General features: G+C 53.8%; 1 protein-coding gene across 1 annotated transcript in view; it reads left to right on the top strand.

Moving 5' to 3' along the window:
- The first annotated feature begins 651 nt into the window (after positions 1-651).
- The window catches only part of Edar (ectodysplasin A receptor), a 51,876-nt gene continuing 30,576 nt past the window's right edge, over positions 652-21,951 (top strand). Inside the window, exon 1 of the mRNA XM_005400813.2 lies at positions 652-874. The gene's annotated coding sequence lies outside the window, so the exon portion shown is untranslated. The remainder of the gene's footprint in view (positions 875-21,951) is intronic.

Genomic DNA, 21,951 nt, shown 5'->3' with positions numbered 1-21,951 from the left:
GGTGTGTACAGTTCCCTGGAGTCCTGTGGGGTGTACAATTCCCTGGAGTCCTGTAGGGTGTGTACTCCTCCTTGGAGTCCTGTGGGGTGTGTACACTTCCTTGGAGTCCTGTGGGGTGTACAGTTCCCTGGAGTCCTGTAGGGTGTGTCCTCCTCCTTGGAGTCCTGTGGGGGTCTGTTTCCCTGCTGTACAGGAGTATGTGACGTTGGGGTGAGATGTGAGCACAGGAAGTGGGGTGTTGACTGGGAGCCCACAGTATTGTGTGGGCAGGCGCACGGGAACGGCTCACACAGGTTCTAGAGTCAGGAGGTAGAATCTCCCCCAGGGCCCGGGCCTGTAGCTTTTCTGTGGGGGGTCCCTTGGGAATCACTTCTGACGAATGATATTTTGATGCTAATTTTGCTTTTAGTGCTCCTGTGCCCAAGGCTGGCTGTGTTGATGGAAGCCGACCCCCACACACACTCCTGGAGAAATCAATGCTTCTTCACATTCCTGGCCCTTCAGGGCAGGAAGCAGGGAGAGCCAGGTGCGTGGGGTGGGCGCAGCCCCGGGCTGACAGAGCCAGGCACTCCTGCAGTGTCACGAGTGCCCTGTAGGTGGTGCATCTGAGTCTACAGCGGGAAAGCCCCGGGAGATCGGCGGAGCTTGCAACTTGCAGACAGGACAGGGAGCAGTGGGGAAGATTTGCCGGCGCGCTTTAAAGCAGAGCGGCCGTGGGCTGAGGCAGAGCTGTGCTGTCCTGGTTCCCCGCACCCGCTGCCCTGGGACGCGGAGCACCTGCTAGGGAGAGCTCTGCAGTGGAGACCCTGCCCGGCCCACACTGGCGCTGCCAGCCGTCTGCCAGGCCAGGAAGCTGCCCTCGCACGCGGACCAGGTAAGCCTGGGTCCTGTCCTCTGGCTGCGGACGAGCCCAGGTGCATTTTTCAAATGCACGTCATGTTTTGCTGCGTTCGGACAAGCTTTAGTGACTGCGTGCACCACCCGTTCTCAGACCTAGGCTGCTCCTTTGTTTCGGGAAAGCACCAGAAATCCCAGCTTGCTGTGGATTGCACACTTGGTTAGGGAGCCCAGCTCTGTGCGTGCTTTGCAGGCTGTGGGATTTGTGGGATGCTGGAAGAATGCACGTCTCTGGTTTGCCTGAGCCTGAGTCCCCGGGAATGTGAGAAAGGGTTGGGGCTTCAGCCAGGGAGCTCAGATAGAGCTCGAGATGATGCCACGGCCCCACAGTGGGGAGCAGAGGCAGTGGGGTGAGGTCTTCATTTCCACTGCGGGGTCCCTTCCGTGCTGGGACAGCTACAGGGAGAGCAGCCCCGTGTCCCCGGTGTGGTGCTGGGTGGTGTTCCCCTGCTGTGCTGCCTGGATCAGCATCTGGAGGGTAGCTGGGATTCCGGCTGGGACCTGGTGCCAGAGGACAGCAGAGCCTGCCAGCCAGGGCTGGGGACACGGTCTCCAGGACAGTGATGGGGGAGGAGGACAGCTCCTGCCCAGATCTCCAGCGGCTGCTCTGCAGGTCTGAGAGGCACCTGGAGACCTTTTCCAACCAAGAGCAAGCGTATAAAGGGGCGCAAAGCCATGCAGGTGCCTGAGACAGAGCTCCTCCTGCCTGGTCTGAGGCTTTGGGATTCCCAGGTCAGAGCCACTTCCAACCTTCATAAACACATTTAACAGAGCCACTGGAAAGGGGCTTTGTCGCCAGGGTCAGGAGCTGACTGCCATGTACCCTGTGCCTCTGGAGATGGCAAGGATCTGTGGCCCCTCCCCAGGAGAGCTGGGATGTGCAGGGAGGCAGTGCCCCTCGGTGACAGCAGCCGGAAGACAGGATAAAATGTCCCAACATGTTTGCTGATTGGCCTTTGCCTGATTTCCTACCATGCAAGCAGGATTTTCATGTTGTCAAAGAGACGCACTCTGGTCCCTAACTCAAATGATTCATGGTGATGTGACTTTCAGTGGGGTGGAAGCCAGCTTCATTCAGTAGAAACCTTTCTTCGGGTGTTGAGTCCTGACGCTTTCTGGGCTGGTAATGTGGATCTGACCACCCTGGGCTGCTGGGCAGGGTGCACAGCACTGGGCAACCAGGGGGCCCCGTGCACATGCTGCTGAGCCTGTAACTCTCTGGCGAATGCCCTGTGGCCTGCTAGGACATTTGCAGCTTGCTGTGGGTTACTGGGACAGCTCTGTTGTAGGTGCAGGAGCACCTGTGTCTGGAATGCAGCGGCGTCAGGGGCCCTCTTCTTTCCTAAGTGTCTCCTGCCCCCAGCCCAGCATGGAGCCTGCCACTGGGAGGCGCCCAGTGAGGGCAGGCCTGTCCCCCATGCCACAGGGTGTAAAGCCAGTGCTTCCTTCAACTCTGGAGCGTCTGCTGGGGGAAGCTCCCTGTGTCCTATGAACTGTGCACAAACCAGGTCAGCTAATGCCCCTTTCTGGGCTAAGGGAGAGAGCTTAGTGGTTTCCAAGGAATGGAATCCATTCTCAAGGAAAGACCCAGGAGCTCTACTTCAAAGGCTCAGCAAACCTGAAATGCAGACCCCGGAGCTGTGAGGGTGGCACCCTGGCGGACGGCCCTGGGAGGCTCGGCCTCCCGCACTCTGGCAGCGCCCCCACCGCCCCGCAATTATCCCAGACGACACCTGCCTCAGTGTGCCTTTGATGCTGTTTGAGCTCTGCCTGGCTGATTCCTCCCACCCAGGCATCACTCATTAGCCACATTAAGCTCACTTAGCACATTAGATCAATTAGGAAACAAAAGCCCAGCCAGCCCTGCCCCCCTCCCCGTGTCCTGCAATGCGAGCCCCTAAATTCACCTACAGCAGCGGGACTTGCATTTGCTCTCTGAGATTACTGCTTTCCTTAGGCACAAAGCAAGGACAGGAAGCTGCTGTCTGCTCACCTAGCCTCTGTCATACATTTCAGCAGCACACTCACCACAGAGCACTGTTGTACCCATCTCCTGTTTTCCCAGAGGAAAAACTGAGCTCAGAGGGTTAGGAACGCACTAGTAACTTGTAGCTGGGAGCCGGGACCAGAGCCTGGGTCTTCAGCCTCGAGCACCTCCCCAAGTGATCCCCTCAGCATGCCTCAGTTTCCCCCAGTAATGTCAGCCCTGGAGGCTGTGCACATACTCACCTCCTGTCCTCATCAGAGGCAAGGTCTTAAGAGGAAACAACTAAGTTTTGTTTGTAAGTCTCTGATAAAGGTTGGTGATAGGGGAAAGTGTTAGCAGCTTTTACATAATGAGAAAGCTGTCAAGTGTAGGCAAAATCAGACCATTCCATCTACACAGTTAAGGAACTGAAAAGATTGTTTGGAATGGCTTTCAGGGCCTAAGAGTTCCAGCTACCCGCTTGTCAGTGGGGAGCTGGGGGCGTGACCCAAGGATGACTGGCCCTTGGCTTGCAACCGAAGCTGAGGGAATGCTGAGCCCTGGGACTCTGCGGAGTGGGGGGAGCATTCATCAGTGTTTAGGGGTCCTATAGCCTGAGGGCTCTCCTGCCTGTCACCCCAGCACACCATGGCACTCCATGGAAACGTGAAACATGGAAACACCACCGGCAGTCCAGTCACACATGCAGGACAGGGGCTGCTTGAGCATGAAAGTGCCCTGAGGTAATTCCACCATGAGAAACTCCAACTCCCCCTGTGGCAGCACTGTTACTGCTCAAAGACTAGGCTCCCGGCGTCTGACACACTGGACCAGGGTGGAGGAGACACCTTGTGTCTCCTGAAGACCCTTCTGCCTCTGCACCCTCTGGAAATACCTGTGGTATTTGGTTTCTGTTCCCAACAAGTCAGAAAGATGTGCTTGCATTGACAGCCCCGAGTGTGCCCCAGCAAGTTCATGTCATGGCCTGACCCTACTCACATACAGGGTGTCACCTTCTCCTGTGGGTCCTGGTGAAGCCAGCAGTTGAAGCCACCACAACCTGGTCACATTACTGTCACTCAGAACCACAAGGCGCTGGACACATAGAGCTGAGCCTGGACGGGTATTTCTAGATCCTGAAGGATCCATACCCCTGACAGATCCCATTCAGTGGCTAGAGGTGAGCAGAGAGAGATTAAGCCCAACACAGAATAGGGTGTCAATCCCCTGACAGTAACAGCGGTGAGGATAGTGCCAGTATCAAATCTTGACAGAAAGCACTTTCTTCACACCTCGTGGTGCCACATTTCCAGCTCCTTCCCCAGCTGGCACCCACGGGAGCAAGGAGCGAGGGTTTCGGGCAGGCTCGCCACATCTCTCCCTTAACAAGCCTTCTGCGGGCAGCAGCAGCGTGCCAGCACTGTGCAGGGTCGTCATGACACAGCAGTGCCCCGGAGACACAGACAATGTCCCTGTGCGCGAGGGCCTTAGATGCCACAGCGAGGAGAGACACCGTGACACGAGACACTCACTGAACTACACCGAGAGAGACACAGGCAGGGCAAGCGGGGGGCAGGAGGGCCCCCGAGGGACACGATGTGGGTAAACCCCTCAGCAGAGGCAGGGAGTGGACCAAGGGACGCAAGAGCGGGGCCCTGAGCAGGGAGCTTGAGATGCCCCTGTGCTGGCACCAAGTCGATGGCCAGAGTAGAAGGACAGAGGGAAGACTGCAGTGGGACCAGGGGCCACAGGAGGAGCCTAGGAGCAAATGGTGCACAGGCCTGAAGTTCAGCCAGGCCTGCCTACAGCCAGTGTCATCCGAGGTAGTCGATACCCACACCATGCCGTGCCACAGCTTACCCACACCTGGCCACACCTCACCTCACCAGTGGCTGCACCTTGAGTATCAGCCATCAATGTGTGGAATACATGGTGCTTGTTCTGGAGGTCAGGACAGGCAGCAGGAGGAATTAGCAGTGTGGAGAGTCCCTGTCCACCCACATCTGCCCTTTGGGCAGTGAACACACAACAGGGACTGTTTCTGAGAAAAACTTCAGAGACCTTGACTTGAGACACATGCTTCCATCTCCAAACTGCCTAACACCCTTGAGGTGACCTTGTAGCCTTTACCCCACCTGCAGGGGTGCAGGGTGTTCTCTGGGCTCCCTGGCAGGAGATGGCCGTTGCTAAAACCTCCCGCCCCTGTGAGGAAAGTGTGTCAGAGATACCCTGGGAGCTGGCCATGGGCAGCCACTCTCGGAGCAATGTGACCGAGATAGCAGGCATGACGGGGCCAGCTGGGGTTTGTGGATAGCACAAACCACTGTACACATATATTTGTAAGTGATTTCCCACTGTGAGATTCTTAGGCAGCTCTTCCACTGAGAAGGACTCCTCTGAATCCAGCCCACGTTGGAGAGATCTGGCCAGACACCTTGCCTGGAGGGCTACACACAGGGTGCCCCTGATGGGGCCAGTCCTGCTCCTGCAGCCACTCCCCGTTCTGTAGACAGAAGACGGCAAGGTAGGGTTGCTCCAGCACCAGGGACTCTGGGTTTGAGACACCCGAAGGACAGGAGGCCTTGCGGTGCCCAGAGCTCTGCCAGCAGCTCCCACCCGAGGTTCCCACGTAGAACGCGCTCCCCACCCGGACCACCCACAGCGCTGGCAACTTCCGCACTGGCAAGAGAATATTATCCTGATGCTTATCACAGAGGCTGCTTTTGAAGGCAAATATTTAATTTGTGAAGACTGCAAAACTAAGACAGCAGACTGCCGAGCCCCTCCTGTGTTTATGAACAAGCAGAGTTCAGACACTGGCAGTGCAGTGTCCTGTCCCCGAGGCCTGGCCATGGGACTGTGCATGTTGGTGGCACAGAAGCAGGGGCCCAGGCACAGCCTCAGTGGGTGGATGTCCTTTCCAAGTCCCAAAGAGGGTCCCACCCACTTCCCTGCTGCTCATCAGGCAACCTCAGGACAGCGGGTCTGGGGTGCGGGCCACTCCTGGAGACATCTATCTGGCTATGGAACTGAAGTCCTGGCCCACCCCCATGGCTTCCGATGTGGACAGGTGGGCAGCATCCTCACTGACAGAAGCGCAGACTCATGAGAAGATGGGAGACAGGAGGGGAGGGGAGGGAGAGGAGGGGAGGACGCTGTCTGCTTGCTGTTCCCATCACTTCAAAACCCGTCTCCTGGGCCAGACTTCACTGTGCCTCAGACTCTAAGCAGTTCATCCTAACACTCCAAGGTTAAAATTAAAGGTTTCTAAAACCGTGGTGAGAAACCAACACAGAGACGCTTCTCCCATGCTGAGAGCCCCAGTGTTCATTACGAGGACCTTCAGTGCCAGGACACAAGCCGTGGAGCCCTGCTTAGAAATACGCTGAAACTCAGGGTCCTTTAAAAAATATGACAAACCTGCCAAGGTGCAGACAACAGAACTTAGGGTAACCCTAACATTAACCATAAACCTAACCTTAATCCTAGCCTTGGGGCTTAGGATTTAACTCAGCGGCACCGCGCCTGCCTGGCAAGCACAAGGTCATGAGTTCAATTCCCCGTACCAGAAAAAAAAAAAAAAAAAAAGATAAACTAAACCCTGACCCTAACCTAACCCTGATCCTGACCCTGACCCTGACCCAACGTTAACCCTAAACCTAACCTTAATCCTAACCTTGACCCTGACCCTAACCACAGCAGAGCTCAGACTAAGCTTTACCAAAGACCTGGCCTCCTCAGAAGTCAGCAGCTGTGGGAGTCATGGGGCGTGCAGGGCTCAGGACTGGAAACGTCCCCTGTCAGAACTCTCCCCTATGCCCACTCAGTCCCTCTGGGCCAGCCAGGCCATGATGGCTCCCTCAGGCCTCCTGGCTGCTCTGAGGCAGGCACAGCCTGGGCCTCATTCATGACTCAGGGTTTTCCACGTGAGCTTTGTATTTCATTAGGCTCCATGAGAGCCCTGGCCACCTAATACGACGATGCTAGTGGGAAACAACAGAGAAGTGACAGGGTCCCAGGCCTGGACAGGTTCACCTTTGAAACCTCACATGCATTGCTGGGTCCCTCTAATCCCAAGGTGCACAGGTATCCCTGCAGCTCCCGTAGCCCTAGCAGAGGACAAGACCCCTGGACCTGCCTTGCCATCTAGAGAAAGATGCTCAGATGCAGGATTCCCCATGGCCTAAGGGGGCTGGAGGCAGACCTAGTGGAGCCTTGAGCTGTTCACCATTCTGGGGTGTGGGGTACAAACCCTAACCTGCTGACCCCCGGGGAAATGCGAGGCAAACCACCCATCCTTGAGGAGATTCTGCCGAGCACCAGAGCAGCGCTTCTCCCAATGGTCAAAGCTACTGAAGCAAGGAGAGTCAGAAACTGTCCACAGATGTATCAGTCATGTCTCAGTGTTGGTGCCTCAGAGAGACACTCATACCTCTGAGGAAGGTCTTAGCAAGAGGACCTGGGTGCAAGGTGTGTGGGGTGTGACATGTTCACCACACTGAGGAAGGACGTGGGTGTGAGGTATATGAGGCGTGACAGTCTCATCACACTGAGGAAGGTCACTGTTGTAGTCAGGGCTTACAAGGGAGACAATGCAATACAGGACACTTGATTATAAGATTATTTTATAATAGTCACCCAGGGTCATATACAAAGAGAGTGCAGGGGATCTGTCCACACACTATAAACCAAAGAATCCAGCTGAGGGCCTGGATCCCATGGTAATGTCCTACATGAGTCCAGCTGAAGACCTAGAGCCCATGACAATGCCTCACACAAGTCTGTTTCATGGATTTGCACTGGGAAGGCCCAAAGGTCAATGGTGGAAGCTAGAAAGTCTGTGCCAGCAGGATGAAGGATCTGTGCCATTAGGCTGAGGGATCTGCACTGGAGCCAGAAAGCGACGCTCAAAGTAAGAATCAGAGCTCACCTGAAGAGTACCACAGCCATCCTCAGCGACTGTGAGGTCTCAAGCTCCTCTGATTATGAGAAGAGCTGAGTCTATATCAGGAAAGCCAGTGTGGCAAGCTTCTCCAGGAGACTGAGCAGTGCACCATCTTCCCTTCCAGCCAGGAAGTGATCCTCTAAATAAGGATCAGAGCTCCCCCAAAGTGAACCGTACTCATTCTCAGCAACAACGAGGTCCCAAGCTCCTCTGCTGATGAGAACAGCCAAGTCCACATCGGGAAAGCCAGCACGACAGGCTCCCCAGGAGAACCAGCAGCTCCCTAACAGCTCTTCTCCAGTTCTTTTCATTTTGTTGGCAGCAGTCCACAGGTGGGCCCCCCACACCCAGCGCCATGCTGGTTCAGTTCAGCTGGGTGCTGCAAGTTGACCGCCAGTTGTCAGCCCACCGCAGTCATAGCAGGATCTGGGTGTGGAGGACATGGGAGCTCCAGCCTGTCCTGCCATTCTACAGTTCTGGAGCTGCCCTGCATTGAAAGCTGGGAGGAGAAATCTCCTCTCCAGCTGTTTCCTCTTTGCCCAGCTGTTCCCCACATCCACAGACAGATACCATCCTGCAGCACAAAACAGTTGGCTCTCTGGGTTCACGGTGATGTGGCTAGAGACTCTGTGGAGGGTCAGCCCCTCACCCCCATGTGCATCTGGTGGCCTGCGGCCCTTGCTGGACCCACCAACCCTGCTCTCCCCTGACCTCACTGGGCTCTGTAGTGCTTTCCTAAGCTCCCAAGCTCCTGGTCCCAACCCCATGCCGCTGGTGCCCTCTGCCACCCCAGAGCTGTGGCCAGGTTCTGGTGCTGGAGTGGGTGAGGCAGATGCCCACAGCCCTGCCTTCTGCCCACACATCAGCTGAGGTGTAAGGGGACATGTAGGAGACACGCTCTTGGCCCCAAATGCCAGCCTGTCACTGTGTGCCCCTAACCTACTGTCCCTGTGCCAGGCTGCCCCGCAGGACTGGCTCTCTGGGCCCCTGGCTTCTAGTCATGTACAGCCAATAGGAGGTGCCTGGAGAGCCGGCGGCCTGGGGTTTGCTCTGCACTCCTGTACCTGACGCCCGCCGCACCCTGCAGGCAGGCTCCATGCCCATGCCCTGGAGGCAGCTGGGGCTGCCTCAGGAGAAACACTTCAGGGCCTGGGGTAGAGATGCGACTTGCTGAGGGGCCACAAGATGCTGCCCAGAAGGTGTGGGCAATGAGCTGCTGCCTCCGGGCCCTGATATCCCCGCTGCAGGAGGCCAGAGCCATGGGCACCAGGCACATTAGGGGAGGCAGCTTGGGCAGTGGGAAGAGTCAGGCTTTGACATTGCACTTCCAAGCGGGGCCAGGTCCCTCTCCCTGGGGCCTCAATGTCCACATCTGTACCAAGGGAACAATATCTCCTTTTCATGGTGTCAGGATAAAAATACCATTTGTAAGGCGGGTTACCAGGTGGCCAGTGTGGAATCTATAATGTGCAGGGCCTTCTGCCTCTCTTATTCCCATGGAGAGTGGGTGCATGGGAGGGTCTCATTCTCCCACAGGTGGAAGGTTGAACAGGGCAACACTCACAGCTGCCAACCTAGTTGAGGACTTTGTGCTAAAAATGCCCGGTTGGAGCTAATGCTGACTCACAAAAAGGTAAGTCATTCACGTAAAACCAAGGCCAGAGGGGCAGGGAGGCGCTGGACGTCAGTGGCCCTGGAGAAGTCTGACGTGTTCTTACCGTGAGACGGAGGCCCAGCTTACGATTCCACCAGCCAGCTGCCAGGGTTTGTGGTTGGCGTGGAGCTCCAGACAAACAGTGGTCCCTCTGCGTGGTGTGGACCCTTGCCGTATTTTATTGGTCCTGCTCTTCTAGAAAGTGCATTTCTCCTCTGTTTCCCAGCTCCTGGAAAGCACCAGGAAGAGGGCATGAGGAGATCTAGAGCCGTAATTGTAGGTTAAGAAGAAGGTATAAGAGTTCTAGAGCCCAGCTAGCAGGATAGGAAGCTCACATGGGAGTTCTAGACCCAGGCTTGCAGGCTTGGAAGAGGTGTGGAGAGTTCCAGAGCCAGGCCTGCTGGGACTGTTCCAGCACAGCCAGTTCCAGCCCAAGAGACCACAGGCCCTCCCAGGCACAGAGGCTGTGGAGACCCGGGCCTCCCGGACCCAGGCCCTGAAGGCTGCGTCCTGCCCCCTCAGGACTCCCCACTGCCCTGCAGAACCTGTTCACCTCCGACTCCTGTTCCCACACCAGCACCTGGTGAGCTGTAAAGGAAATTCTTAGCACTGGACTCGTTCTGGGTGTGCCCTGCCCAGAAAGCTCTGAAGCCCCAGAAGTTCAAGAAGGCGTAGGGCAGAACCCAGCTGTCTCGGTGGTGACGGTGAGGTGATGGTGACGGTGGAGCAGGGAAGGACAGCCGCGCTGAGGGAGACACACCCTTCCTCTCCCAGCCTCAGCATCTGGTGACAAATCAGCCAAGGGGGGTTTGTTCGATTGTTGTTGAAATTGGCCAGGCCAGTTCTCACTCCAGCACAGTCACAGCCGCACAGACAGGTGGGGGGGGGGTTTAGACGCTGCACTGCCCCACCCCGCCCTAGACGGGCGTTCTGCCCTGACCCAGGGTGCGTGCGGGCTGCCTCGGCCTGCAGCAGCCTGACCCAGCCCTGCCCCTTGAGCCCGCAGCCGGCAGGGCTGGACAGGGCAGGGGTGGAATGTTGGCACAGCAGCCCGCCAGCAGGGCTGGGTGGACGCCTGCGGGCCCGGGAGAGGAGTGGGGACCGCAGCGTGACCGCATGGGCTGGGCCTGGGCCACCACGCTGTGCCTGCACCTGCCCGGTGTTTTGCTTTCACTGTCATCATCTGGTTCAGATCCTCAGCCTCAGGAACTGGGGCCAGCGAGTCTGTTGCAGTTCTTCGGTTTCTGTGCCCAGGGCATGGCTGGAAGGGAGGACAGGAAGGTACCTGAGCCGTGAGTGGCTGTGCAGTGATGACCCAAAAGCAGCAGCTAGGACAGGTCAGGTGTGATTCTCCCGGGCGAAGGTCAGGACCAGGGAGTGGCAAGACTGAGGTTCTGGCTCAGGCCGGGCAGTGTGCAGACCACATCCAGAAGGCATCGGAGCCTCTCCACGGCTGCTCCAACATCCCCACGATGAGCCAGCAGGAAGCTACACATCTTTCTGACCTGTCTTTCCAGCTGCACACAGCTCTCCTGCTCATTTTGCCATGGGGGATACCTCTGTCCATTCACTCTGGAGAGATAGTGTCTAAGGATTTGTGCCGTATTTTAAGCCCTCACAGCTGACCTGTCACCCAGCTGGTCTTCTGTGTGACCTTCAAAACATCACCTCCAACTTCCAAGGAGTCCAGGCGGGGAGGGGAGATGACACATGGAACCTCAAGTGGGAAGCAGGAGCTGGAGCAGAGGGCAGGGCTGTGTCCACCTCAATCCTGTCCACTTCTGCCATGACCACAGCCCCGTCCTGTACCTGTCCGCCTCCCTCCATGACCCCAGCCCCAGGTCCTAGACCCAGTCTGCTTTGTCCCCATAGCAGGAGCTACAGGAACCAGGCCAGGCATTGTTGTGACCTGTAGGGTCTGTCCCTGGTTGCTTGTCTTGCTGAATGGTGGCTTCTTCTCAGAGATCTGTCATCTGCATTTGCTCCGTCCTGCTTCTGATGCTGCCCTCAAGCCTGCTTCTGATGCTGCCCACAGATCACGGTGCTTTCTGCAGCCCTTCTCAGGGTGTGAGGCTCAGGCTCCTGGGACCCGCCACACAGTCTCCTTCGCTGGAAGCCACAGGGCCCCTGTCCTGTGCTGCTTTCTGCCTTTTGGATGTTTGGCTTCCCACATGGGGCTCTCATCCTGCTCCTGAGCAGGGAAGGGTGCCGGCAGCCCCAGACCTAGATATCACTCCTCACCCACTGTGGTCTTTCCTCGGGCCCTGAGTGTGCGCCGCTCTCATCCGGCCCCCTGCGCCACCTCCATCCCAGCGTCCACCCCACCCCCAAGGTCCCACAGAAGGTCCTGGCTCCAGTGGTGCAGCAGCACTCCGCCTGGGTCTCCTGTGCAGGAGGGTCAGAGGGTGTTAACATTTAGAATTGTGTCCCTTTGGAGACAAGTGCTTCTCCAAGCCCTAAGACAGAATGTCGGAGGTCAGACATAGTCAGGTCCAAGGCCTGGAGGGGTAACATCTGCACATGTGTAGTGGGGATCTGGGGCACAGGAGGCCTCTCCACCACCCTGCAGCAGAGCTCCCTGAATGAGGCTTCCTTTCTTTCTCTAAAACAGATGGGCTCCCAAGGTCGGTCTGTGGAACAGGCAGTGTAACCTTCCTCTTCCTTGTCAGACTGAGTCTGCCCTGGGCTCCCCACATAGCCAAGGCCCAGGCAGGACCCTTGCCTGTATGCATCACAGGTCACACACATCAAAAGCAGAGACTACAGGGGCGCGAGTAACTTCAGGTGGTCTTCAATGGCACATCTGAGGAAGGATGGGGTGGGAGGGCAGCCAAGAGGAAGACACGCTTGGGACTCCTGCAGGTCTTGTTCCCCACCCCAGCAACAAAAAGAGCCTGCCCTGGGCCAGGCTTGCTCCTCAGAGCCAGGAGCCAGGCCCAGGGAAGGGTGCTACAGCCCACAGGGCCTCTCCTGTGGGCTGCCTCTTTGGATCCAGTTTCCCAGGCACTAAGACCACAGTGGTCCCACACTGTGAACTGTGTGTGAACCAGGTTGTTTGCTTTGCCTAGGATCAAGGAGGGTGCTGGAGTGGCCACACTGCACCAGGTGCGTCAGAGCCAGACCCACAGAGGGAGCCTCAGAAGCAGGGCTGGTTTACCAAACCTGCTCAGGGTCCCAACTGCAGTGGTGTCTAGAACCATCCTCAAGGTTTTCTCTTCTATGAGGCCAAGATCTGCAAGCCAACCTATGGTTCTGAGGCAACAGGCCTCATGCCAATAAGCTGCATGCAATCAAGTGGAGCCCAGGTGCGCCCTGAGAGCAGACCAGCAGGCTGTCCCGGGTCCAGGGGCAGCTTCTTTTCCAAGGGACATTTTCACCAGCACTGTGTGGAGTTTGGACCTGAGCTTTAGACCAGGTGACCCACAGCAATGAGTTCTGAACCAGAGGATGATTCCTATGCACAATGATGGAACTTAGGCCTTCCCGGAGGACAGGAGACATCACGCCCCAAAGACGATGCCATCCAGCCCCTCTGAGGTGCCTGGGGGCCCCCTCCAGTTCAGCACACCAAAGCCCAGGCTGCAGGGGCAGGTCGGCTCCTCAGGAGGGCATCAGAGGAGAAACCCCCACCACAAACCCTGCACAGGTTCAGTAATCACAGGGACCTGGCACCACCAGTGAATAGAATAGCTCGTTTTGCAGAACCACCTACTGGTGGCTCTTTTGCGTGTGTTTGTGATGTGCATCACACAGCCACATGCAGGTTTCACAAGCTATGGCTGTGCTCAGAAACATCTATGCACTGTTAGGGATGGGAGCCGGGCTGGGAGAGCAGTGGGCCGACCTGGCCCATCTCAAACTCACTGTGCCTTGGAGCCGTGGGAATCTAGTTAAGTCAGGCTCCGTGGAGCAGGTGGGGCCCCTCCCTGTGCGCCTGTGCCCTGTCTTCCCTGCACCCCATCTTCCCCGTGCTCTGGCCTCCCTCTCCACCAGGCTGGGCCAGGCTGTGACTCTGCCAAGCTGGATTTGACAGGTCTTAGACTTGCTAATCCCCAGGGTTTCCACGTTTTGTGTCTGTGAAGTCCCTGCTCTCAATAACAGTGTCTCATGAAGAGACACTTACCTTGCTGGGGTCTTACTTTCCTTTGAAAAATATCCACTGTGAATCCCTCAAACAAAAAGAAACCCAGCATCTAGTTTTATCCAAGATTGTGCTCTTGGAACCCGTGAGTGGAAAGGTAGCAGGAGCCGTGTTGTGGAGTACTGAAGTGAGGACAGGCTCCAACTCACCTCACTTTCTACAAAGCATGCTCTCCCGGCCGGGGATGCCGCCATGCTCTCTTCAGGGCTTATGTCCCTCTTGGTCAGCAAGTCCCACATGGCACCCAGGACCATCTCTGATGATGGACAAGGTGAAGTCTTAAGGCTGAGTCCTGAGCTCAGAGCTGTGGCATCAGCCCTGTTCCATCTCAGACCTACAGCTTTGGGGAAGACAGACAGTCAAAGCCAAAGAAAGTCCAGCTTTGAGTTGTTGTTTTGGTTTTTTCTGTTTTCAAATTCAAATGCAAACCACAGCTGATTTTCACAGGGACTTGATCACAAAAGCACAGTTTTGGCATGTTCGGGGATAAACTCTGGTGACAGGGTCCCACTCTGCACCCCTCTGCTTTGATTACATTTGTGGACTTCTTTGTCCTATGAAGCCATATCATACCATGTCCTGGCTGTGTCCATGTCAGAAGATGGAGTCCCACAGACAGCCAGTCCCCTAGGTCCAGGGACAGAGGTCCACAGGTGTCTAGTTCTCCAGGTCGGAGGACAGGTCTGTGGGCATCCAATACCCCAGGTCTAGAGACAGAGGTCCATGAGTGTCCAGTCCCCTAGGTCTAGGGACAAAGGTCCATGAGTGTTCAGTCCCCCAGGTCCAAGGACAGAGGTCTGTGGGTGTCTGCCATGTCTAGCACAGCTCTCAAAGTTCCTGGGGGGAAGGACAGTGAGAGGGTGGAGAAATAAAGACAGAAACAATATACAGAAAGCTGAGGTCAGGTGGAGCTCTCTCTCCAGGTAGGAGGAAAAGAAACTTCTCAACCACCAGTGTTTATTTTAAAATTTAGCAAGTTGATGTCAGGTGAAACCCCTTTGCCTAACAACTAGCTCGCCTCTCATGCCCTGTGTTCTTGGGGCTGGAACACCTGTTTGCCTCAGGTGCTCTGTGCCCTTGGGGCATTTCTTGACCCTTTTGTGCTTGTTGCTTTGGCTGTGTTCTGCCACCATGAGCTGTAGCCCTCTGCCATGTGCCACTCTGCCTTGTAACCTACCAAGTATGGGCTGAAACCTCCAGAAACTGTAAGCAAAATAAACCTTTCCTTCCTTAATTTTGGATGTCAGGTATTTTGTCCCAGCAACAAGAGGAAAGTAACCAAGACAGATGCTCTGGTACAAAAGTTTTCATATGGCTATGACAATTGATTGTTACTGTTCTTGTAGTGTATTGAAATTCGTGCCATCAGATGTGTAGGTCTTCCGAAGTGTAGAACAAGACTGTTTATAGAGATAGACTTTTCTTTCAGATTCAGACATCTGCCTTTAACAAAAACTTATGTAATGTACATCTCATTAAAGGACAACAAATTAGGTAAAAGTTCCTTATGTATTAGATAGATATGATTTATTAAAAGGGTTATGCTATGTCAAATGGAAATTTAAGTGTGTTACAAAATGTCATGATTGTCATGCTACAATATTATGTATGGCTTTTGATTTCTAATTTTCTGCATAAAATATGTAACTGTTAACATTCTATAGGGATTCAAATATTAGAAGATCCACAGTTGTTAAACAATAACAGTTCTACTTTATGGTTTAAGGTGTTTAATGTTCAGATAAGATAGTAATATTAAGCTTACTGCCTCCATTATACTGTATGGTCATTTATCTTCTCTTCTGGATGTTTAATGACTGAGGATTGGAGACCATAAATTAGAAAAGTATATAGGCTAAGAGGATAGCCAATATTTTGGCCCCAGCCCTCCGAGGTCAGTGAGGACCCAAGACATAAGAGAACCTCTGCTGCAACATACTAACATCGTTAGGTCCCCAGTCTTCTGACCAAGGAGATTGTGGGACCACACAGGAAAGTGATCAGTGGTGTATAGTGTACCTAAGGAGAGTCACCAGAACAGAAAAATCTCCCAAGCTTTCACAGAAAGCAACTTGATCAAGCAATGGCCATGACTCATCCAGATGTCTCACACTGACAGAAGTACTAAGAGGTGCTGTGCATGGTTCCATTGTAATTCCTGAGGAGACTTAACTGACCATGATAGATAGCAAAAAATTAATTTTAAGTAATACAGGTCTCACTTTAACTAGGTCTTGAACATTCAGCAGAAAAGCATAACCACAAGAAAGAAAATCGTCTGCAGAATCCTTCAAATGCAGCTCTTCCCACTTCAGTTGAACACCCATTGATTACAACTGCAAAAACAGAAAAGGAGAGACCTTGGATTCCCATTTTTGGTTACTATCTCCTGGGCCTCCTGGGTCAATTTCTTCAATTGGCCCCGTGTTGAGTCTAGCCCCATCCTTGTCCACTGGCTGTGGAGCAGTCTCCAAGGTATCACTGTCATAGAACTGAGCATCAGCTTCTTGAGAGGTGGAATCCACTCTTTCTCTGGATCTGGGTCCATGATACAGCTGGACAGCACACTCCGGCACCCAGGTAGGCTGTTCAGCAGTCTCTGGAAAGACACAATCATACTCGCAGCCCCAAATTAGCACTGGGCTGGGTCCCTTGCATTGTCCAGTATGAAGATCTTTCCAAAGGACCCTTCCTAGCTTCTTTTCTTTTACCCGATTGAATTGTCCTCCTGCTGCTGTAGTCCTATCCCTAGTAGGATTTAAAAAGTTAATAGTATATATTGCCAAGTCTGAGGTGTGAATTTTGTAGGGAAGAATTCCCTCTTTTGTTTTTGTAGTTGAATTTTGAGCATACAGTGAGCACATTTAACAATTCCTTGACCTTTAGGGATGTAAGCAATTCCCATGGTAACAGAAATGTGAAAAGTTTTACAACATGTTTGAAAGTAGCACTTGTATAGGCTGGGCCATTGTCAGTCTTAAGTGTAGAAGAGAAACCTGAATCCTATATTTAGGTGTCCAGGGCTCCCCATCACCACTCCCACCTCTGGCTGCAGCTCCTGCCCTGTTGCCTCAGGGCTGTGGGTGGGCTCCCCTGCTGGCTCCAGCTCATCTGCCTGTGGGGAGGATTGTTTCCCTTCAGCCTTGCCATTTGACACTGACACTTGGATGGGGAGGTGGTCAGTGCCTGCTAGAGATGGGCTCCATTGTTGCCCAATAATTGGCGGACTGCAGAGTCTCACAGGCATCTCAGGTCACCCAGGGTGGCCACAGCAGGAAAGCCAGGCATGGGTGCTGCTCTCCTGTCATTGCTTGCTCACCTGCCTGCTCACTCCCTCCCTCACCTGCCAGCCCAAGAGCCTCTGGCTTCCCAGTGCACAGCACAAATGCCATGGCATGGGCAAGCTGGCAGTTTCAGGGCTCAGCAGGGCCTCAGTGGGGTTTGCCCCACAGCATGCAGGAGGCAGGGTTGACCAGGCTTTTGTGCCTCTGCATCCGAAACAAATAACTTTGTTTTTTCTCTTTTCTCTAGGCTGTGGATAAATAACCTGAATGATAGTTACTGCCACAGTAGCTTCTTGTACATATGAGGGACCAATGTAGCATTTATTTGAACTTTTAAAGGCCAATTGTTGAACAATTAACTTAAAGGATGGCTCTACTCTATGCAGGGTGGAAATCTCAGCTCATGATGTAGCAAAACCTCCAAGCTAAAAAAGTGGAAATTGTTGTTTGTGGCTCAGTTGAGCTTATTGGAAGTTGTAAAATGGAATTCACAGTGAAACCCTCCTCTAATGAGGAAGGGTCTTTTTTGCACCCCTCTACTCCCACCTTATGTAACTGAGCAAAGTGAGAGGGTTTAAACTCTATTGGAGGGGCTATTGTCTACCATCTTTTTCCACTCGGAACCTGATTTTTTTTTTTAATTTTTTAATTTTTAAATTTTTTTTGTACTGGGAATCAAACTCAGGACCTTGAGCTTGGCAGGCAGGTGCTTATGCCACTGAGCTATATTCCTGGACCTTGAGCTGTATCCCCGGCCTGGACCTGATTTAAAAATAGTCCTCCAAGACAAATCCTTTGTGGTTGTCTCAACAAATTCATGACCATTAAGACACTCTCTAATCCAAATCCACCAAAGAGGGTAAACACAGGAATCAAGAATACAACAAACATTTCTATACATATCATGTCTATATACATCTCTTTGAGAACTATTTGCCCTGTGTTTCACACCTGATGGTATCAATATCAATACACCTCTTGTGATTAATATTGATGCTATCAATGCTTCTCCCTCTTTTGTGTGCACAGTGAGGTCACCTTACCTGCTATGTCTTTGTACCTTTGTCCCTGCTTGGGCATATCCAGTGCAGCTCTTGAAGTTTCTGGGGGGAAGGACAGTGAGAGGATGGAGAAATAAAGACAGAAACGATATACAGAAAGCTGAGGTCAGGTGGAGCCCTCTCTCCAGATAGGAGGAAAAGGAGCTGCTCAACCACCACAGTGTTTATTTTAAAAGTTAGCAAGTTGTTGTCGGGTGAAACCCCTTTGCCTAATGACTAGCTCGCCTCTCTCACCCTGTGTTCTTGGGGCTGGAACACCTGTTTGCCTCGGGTGCTCCTCAGGCACTCCGTGACCTTGGGTTGTTCCTCAAGCTCTCTGTGCTCTCAGCTCCAGCTCAACCACTCCCTGCAAGCATCCAGTCCCCCAGATCCAGGGACAGAGGCCCATGGGCATCCAGTTCCCCAGGTCCAGGGATGGAGGCCCATGGGCATCCATTTCCCCAGGTCCAGGGAGAGGTCCACAGGCACCCAGCATCCTGCGTCTGAGGAGAGCAGTCTTTCACCTCTGAGCTTGCCTTATGGTGGTTCCTGGCATCTTGCCATGGGGACTCCATCACCAAGCTCAGAAGATGGCAGACATACACCCCAGGACCCTTCTCCACAGACAGAACCCCACAGCCAAACTCATCTCAGCAACCCCATGGCAAATGTGGTAGGACTGTTCTGGGGACCAGTAGGGTCCCTTGCTAGCTGGACAGTTAGAGGTGATGGCTCCTCTAGGTTTCCCCTAGGTTTGGGGCAAGAGCACAGCCCGTGGCTAAGACTGCAGGTTCCCTGCTCTGAACCTATTACCTACACCTGGGCCTAGTGAGATGTCATCACCTATGAGGTTTCTGGGCCCCCAAAGGCACCCCAAGTGTAGTGGCACTGGAGGCTCACCATGAGGTGAGCCTCCAGCCCTACTATAATTCTTAAAGCTTTGGAGTAGCCTTCTGCTAGTCTTAGTGGGCATGAAATCCTTCACCTAAAGCCCACATATTAATTGCAAAGATTAAGATTATTTGGTTAAAACGTGTAGCTGCTCCTGCGTTACAGCAGGATTATGTCCAGATATGCCCATGAGGAGTTCAAAATATCGTAAGTCAAAAAGCTCTGGATCCACATAAGCTGTGCAGCACACTGGCTCAGCTGCACAGGGCACGGTGCGTGTCCACTGCGTCCCAGGGACCATAGAACTGGGGTATGCTGCTGGCACTGAGAAAGGGCAGGCCACACAGTGCCAGTCCAGAACATGACACAAAGCGTGCGTCTGTTTGATGCCCAGCCCCTCTGCACCACCATCCAAGTTCAGACTCAGCAGCTGAACCATCATAAGCTGAGGACCGTCTGCATCAGTCATGGAAGTGGCAAAGGCGGGGCTTGACTAGCTGATAAAGAGGTACATAAATACATCTTAGAGTTCTGGAAATTTAATATAGGAGATGGCAGGGGCGGAGAAGTTGGTAAAGATGAGAGGACTGCTTCAAAGTTAGCCTGATCAAAACTCCTTGATGTGCTAATAGCTTTCTTATCAGGAGTTCAGAGCCGTAAACTGCATTCAATCCAAGGAAATGGTGATGTCAGATGTTTTTATGGTGCCTCTTGAGAGCCCCAGTTAGAAAGGGAAGGTGTCACTCACAGATAAGGGAATTGGACTTGGATTTTATAACCGAATTTCATTAGCACTGATTTGAGGTTGATAGTAGCTGGTTTTTCCAGTTTTCAGAAATGCATCTTTCCCTGCAGGAGAGGGGAACAGAGGAAGTAGTGTGGAGAAAGTGAGTCCTTTCATGTCCAGGGCCCCATCCTGCTTCCCCTGTGATGTGGTAAAACCTGGCCTCCCTCTCCTCCCTGCCAGGCAGGGAGCAATCGCACCTCCCAACCCACCACCTTCCCCAAACCCACACAGCCAGCAGATGGGAAGGAGAGAGGCACTAAGAGCCCAAAGGTGAGAGGAGAGCCCGAGGCCACAGCCCTAGAGGGAAGTCCTCTGGGTAGGACCTTCTGTGGAACTTTTCTCTTGCCCAGAGCACTGTGCCAGAGGAAAGTGAGTGTTTGCTGTCCTTCAAAGACACAATCATAAGCTTTGGGGATCAGAAAAAACACCACACACACACACACACACACACACTCATTTCCTGACGTGGTACAGTTAAAAATGGGGGAACATTACATAAAGAGTAGGTTTCTTAAATAGCGGGTTGTGTTACTGAAGATACAGCTTCCATTGGGGTTATTTTAAATGTTCCTACAGTTAATCTGAGCTGCATGGGATTCCACTAAGTCACAAGGAAGGAACTGTTCCTCATCCTGACACATGGTTGTGAGGTGAACATGGTTCCATCGAGGTGTGTGCTGGTGAGCAGCCCCGGGTCTCAGAAGGTGACCTCCTGCTTCCGGTCCTGGGCAACCTGGGCTCCCCAGGCCTCTGCTGTCCTCCCGTAGGGAACTATACTCAGAAATTTGGCTCCTAAAGGAGTCTTTTTCCTGATGAACGTGATCCCTGTTGTGTATGTGGCTTTCTCCTCCCAAAACACCTGCTTCCTGTTTCCCTTATGTTGGGCCCCTGAGTCCATCCTTCCCTCCGAGTTCCAGAGCAGCTGCTCTGAGCAGGAGTGTCAGGAGACAAAGGCTCCACACAGGTCCAGCCTCAGGGCTCAGGAAAGTCTTGGGCCTCTTGGGCCTCAGTTTCCCCAGGAGAAAATGCAGAGCATGTCCCATCTAGACAACCAGGCTGTTTTTAATTAGAATACTGGAGAGGTAGGAGGGGTCTGAAAGACCCTGAGCTGCCCGTGGTGGTGGCCACCAGATACTGCCCTCTGTTCAATTTAAATTAATTAAAATCCTCAGTATGAGAAAGTGCCTCTGCTCACTCGCTTGACATTCACAGATAGAGGCCCTTGCCCTGGACATGCGGGGGCCTGAATGAGGAAGCCCATCAGAGACCCCAGCCAGCTGGGCTGGGCTGGGCTAGGCTGAGTCAGGCCGGGCTGGGCTGGGCTGGGGACCGGATTTTGTGCTTCCCATATTTGTTGGTGTGGCAATCACTGGGTGTGCAGCCCAGCACCTGTGGCGTTCGAGCCCTTTCCCGGCTTTCCTGGGTGCCTTCTCATTGCCCTACAGTGACATTAGCTGCTCCCCTCAACTGGGAGTCTTCGATTCCAGCTCTCATTCAGCATCTCCCTGCCAGACTGGACAGGGTGTGCAGGTGGGCGCGGCCTGGGGTGGGACCTTGGCCTTTTTCATCTCTGGTTGCTCGGGTGAACTTACGCGTGTGCCAATCTCTTCAGTCCTCGGCTCCTTCCTTCTTAGCTGGGGTGCACTCAGGTCTGGTGTGCGCAGACCAGCACTGCGCTGCAGAGTCCACTCCACCTATATGCATCTTCAGCTGGGAGTCAGCAGAACTTTCCATTTGTGAGACTTTTACAAGAATGGGCTTTTGCTAAAATGTCTACATGCTCTGCCAAATACGACACTAATGCAATACTCAGTGAGCCGTCATGAGGTCCCAAACCCCCTGGGAAAGCAGGTGGGGACTCCTAGAGAACCCAGTATTCCCATCAGATGTCAGCAGACCCTGGGGAGATGTCCCCGGGATTTCTTCCTGCGTTTGTATTCTGAGAGGGTTCAGACCTCAAGTGCAAGCCTCCCACAGCTGCAGCTTCCTGAACACAGCTGGAGTTTTCCTGCGAAGTGTCACTTGGCAGCTAAGAGTCCTCCCGGCCATGCTGCCCTGGACACACTGTGTGCTGCTCCCAGTGAAGCCTGGGCTCCACTGCCTGTCCTGTCGCTGCTCCACTTACCACTGGGGAGGGCTGAGCCTTCGCCAGCACTGTTCACTCTGACCAGAGGTACAGAACAGGCCGTTCGGTGACTGCTCACAGGACACAGCTCTGTGTCCTGCATGTCGCACTGGGAGGAAGGGCAAACGCGATGTTAGCTCATCAAACTCCAGCTAAGAGGGGCACTGACAGAGGCATGCAGGGCGGTGTCCTTCTCTGCAGCTCCTCTGATCCAGGGCCCC

The sequence above is a fragment of the Chinchilla lanigera genome, unplaced genomic scaffold (genome assembly GCF_000276665.1).
Source record: "Chinchilla lanigera isolate Chin_1 unplaced genomic scaffold, ChiLan1.0 scaffold00069, whole genome shotgun sequence".
Lineage (NCBI taxonomy): Eukaryota > Metazoa > Chordata > Mammalia > Rodentia > Chinchillidae > Chinchilla > Chinchilla lanigera.
The sequence above is the reverse complement of the archived record's forward strand: the minus strand, read 5'-3'. Positions and strand labels throughout refer to the sequence as shown.